This window comes from Anopheles nili, assembly GCF_943737925.1.
Source record: "Anopheles nili chromosome X unlocalized genomic scaffold, idAnoNiliSN_F5_01 X_unloc_19, whole genome shotgun sequence".
Taxonomy (NCBI): domain Eukaryota; kingdom Metazoa; phylum Arthropoda; class Insecta; order Diptera; family Culicidae; genus Anopheles; species Anopheles nili.
This window is the reverse complement of record NW_026525477.1, coordinates 10,001-14,016: the sequence shown is the minus strand read 5'-3', so window position 1 is coordinate 14,016 and position 4,016 is coordinate 10,001.

Here is a 4,016-nt window from a genome sequence, read left to right as displayed (position 1 = left end):
CTAAATCATAATTAGCCGCGCTTATGGTGATTGACTCTATCACTTGAGCCGCCTCTCCTTTCACAGCGGCGCGCAAATAGTGGAATTTTTGTATCGCCGGTAAGTCTCCGTTTGCATGTATGAGGCACTCAAACGTATCGCGGAATGTCAACCATTGCATATAATCTCCACTGAATTCAGGCAGTGCAATGGTGGGAAGCTTAATACCCTTGAGCGGATTCGATCCGGTGGTCGTTTGGGCATAAGATGTTTGCACTAACCGTAAATGCGCCTGCAATTTCGATTGCACCTGTATTGTTCTACTTTCAAAATTCTCCCTCAAAGCCGCACTTTGCGATATTTCTTCGGCAGTGGAAGCGGAATCTTCCAACCCTTGATGGATATCTTCAAGATCTTGGCATAATCGTTCAAACTTCCTAAGTCGGGTTTCTACCTCTATTTGGTCCCGTTCAGCAACGAAATCCTCTAGAAATTTTTCATATCGCGAAATGGACACTAGCAAAATTGTCCGCCGGGATGCTAACACCGTGGGCTTCATTGGCACTATGTGAATGCTTAGCACTATGTGAATGCACTATATGCTTGTGAATGTATGCGTTTGACAGTGTTTTGCGTGATGCGGCAAAAACAGCTGTATGCTTAACGATAATTCAACTACAAGCGGTAACACAATATCGATCGAAACTCGCGATTTTATAACCAGATACTCACACAATCCTGGTCACGGCACCATGAACGTTCGCGTAAGTTTCGGATCACTTAATTAACAATTTCGCTGCTTGTGGTGTCGAAAGGCAAAGATAGCAAAGAGAGGCCATTCCTTTAATTTTCTTAGTTTTTATACAATTTTTGAGTGCCACTCACGGGAGTGGCAACTCACTATTCACTCAAATTATCACTCGCTGGACTGTCAAACAAACAACTCCTTGACGAAACCAATTGTTCGTTAAGGTTGAAACATCTTGGGCGAACAATATAGATATATATATATATATATATATATATATATATATATATATATATATATATATATATATATATATATATATATATATATATATATATATATATATATATATATATATATATATATATATATATATATATATATATATATATATATATATATATATATATATATATATATATATATATATATATATATATATATATATATATATATATATATATATATGTGCCTAGGCGCGCGCATCAATGGGGTTTCCACTGAACCGATTTGCACCAAACTTGGTACATAGGTATATGATGGTCTCGGATTTAGGCATTTGATTTTTTTTTATTTTTTAGAGCCCCCCAAAAGGGGGGCTCCCATGCAACCCCAATTCGCGACTATTCATTTAAAAATACAAATGATGCCCGATTTGGTTGAAATTTGGTGCATAGACGTTTCATTACTTAAAACTTATACTTGTAAAATTTCAACCTCCTCAATGAACAACAAAGGGGGGCTCCCATACAACCCCCCGCCCTCCAAAAAGTAAATATTATCCGCTTAAAATTATAAGTGATTCCCGATTTAGCTGAAATTTGGTACATATATGATTCATTACTTTAAACACATACTGGCGAAATTTCAGCCATCTCAATGAAGAACAAAGGGGGGCACCCATACTACCCTTCCTCCACAAAGAGAAAAATATACGCTTAAAATTATAGATGATGCTTGATTTGACTGAAAGTTGGTGCATAGATGTTTCATTACTTAAAACTAATACTGGTGAAAGTTCACTCCTGAATGAAGAACAAAGGGGGGCTCCCATACAACCTCCCCCCCCCCCCCAAAAGAGATATTCGCTTAAAATTATAAATGGAGTCCAGTTTTTCTGAAATTTGGCAAACATGTTCATTTGGACATTTGGCCCAAGTATTCAAAGCTTCATCCACTCCGCGAGGTAAAAAGGGGAGCTCCCATACAACCCCTCATGCAGGAGGGGGTGGGGAGCGCCTAACAAACCTTTCATAATTACTAAAAAGTACAAAGAACCATCGATTTGATTGAAATTTGTGATGTATGAATCTTTTTCATTTCTTTAAAAGAATCTGAAATATCAGCTACTCCGGTGGGGAAGAAAGGGAAGCTCACATACAACCGTCCATTAAAAATCTATACTATTCACCTAAGAATATATAACACAGATCTTGCCGAAATTTAGCACACATGCTTTTTTATATTTTGCAGAAGAATCGAATATTTTGGCCACACCGGTCCAATAAAGGAAGGCTTCCATACAGCACCCCGTCGAAAGGTCTATAATATTCCTTTATCTAAATATTGCGAATGCGTTTCTTAAAACTCTCTATACAATATGTGGTGAAGTATAAGTTTCCCGGTTTGGTATATGTATATGGTATTGGTATATGGTATGGCCACCAATTCGATTGAAACATGGTAAAAATGCTTCTTATTATTCATAGTGTGGCAAAGATTCATGTTAGCATGTGCAAAACACATTGGGGTGACCAAAGAACCTTCTGTCTGTATCACCAAAAAAATTATACGATCATAGCAATAAAGCTCGGTCCGGATGAATTTAGATGAGGATGATTCTTCTTACACAAAATTTTGAAAATAAAAGCTCCCATACAAGCTTTTCCTATTAGAGTATTGGAAAATATAGTCAAGCTAACCAATCATGTCTGATTTAAATGACATGAGGCAAAATTTGAAAAAGTGCGGTTTTAAACAAATTTGTGGGAGGGCATACAACACCTAATTGGAATATTGAAAAAAAAATGGCCGAAAAAATATCGTCTAACCTTACTACAACTTTACATGTACGCCGTAACACAGTCTACGCAAGAAGTAGCAAAGTATCATATTCTCCAATGCGGAAATAGGGGGATGCAACTTTAATCTATTGGCATGTTCAAAAATCGCCCAGCGATACAAATGCTTTTTATTTATTTTTTTAAAAGAGTTAAATTTACTCTATGGACGGGAAAGGAATTGCCGTTTACAAAATAACAAAAAATCACAAAAATGCAAAGACGTCATCGAATAGTTCAGTTTCCTGCATCTTTTCTCTCTTCTTCCATTTATTTAGACACTAAACTGCGCTTACAAGTTCAACTCATTCTCTTCCCAAGCATGTTAAAATTTAAAAGTTCAAAATATTTTTTTCCATGTATAGATATTAATAATGCTATGCCCTTATTCAGTGAGATTCAATTTTCAATTGTGTTGAGTTGCATTGGAAATGTAGTTGGTGTAATAAATTTAAAAATCGATTTCAGAGCGTAATGATTACGAACTCGGAATGGCGTTTTGAAAGGGAACAGCGATATAGATGAAATATAAAGGAAAATGGAAAATTGTTTCCAGGCTGCTTAATGACGAAATAAGAATAAGCTGAAACATGCTCAGGATGGAACAACATGCTACTTTTCCTCATTGCTATGTAAATAAATTAATATATGATACTGATATTCAAAATATTCCTTCTACTTCTTCTGCGAAGCGGGATGTAGCCTTAAGGCTAATATAGAATTCTATATTGAATACCCCTAGATGCCACTTCAAGCATATTCAAAGGTTGACCACTAGTTGGAATCATATGCCCTTGGATAGGTTGGGTTGTAATTGTTTTTCTATGGTTTGTTTTGTTTTTTTTTTATTTTGATTAGTTCTGTTATGTTGTTAGGTTTGGTTGGTTAGTTTAGTTGGTTGAAATGGTTGAATTGTTTGTCCCGGATATTTGAAGTTTCTATTTTGGCTGATTTGTGTTTATACTTACTTCTTCATTACTAAGAGGTTCCTCATATTAATATACTAGCTGATAAACCCGATTTCAGTCGGGTCGACGTAGTTTGAGGAAAAATAAAGGAGCATTTTTGCGTATGCTTGTGTAATTCAATTTTTGATGTGTATATTGTTTTTTTCTTAATTAGTTGTATTCGTTCTATAAACGTTATTCCTAGCTTCGTCTTTGAAGGTTTTTTATTTCAATCAATTCATCTCTCTCTGTTCCTCTTGACATGTTCCTTCAAAGTGGTTG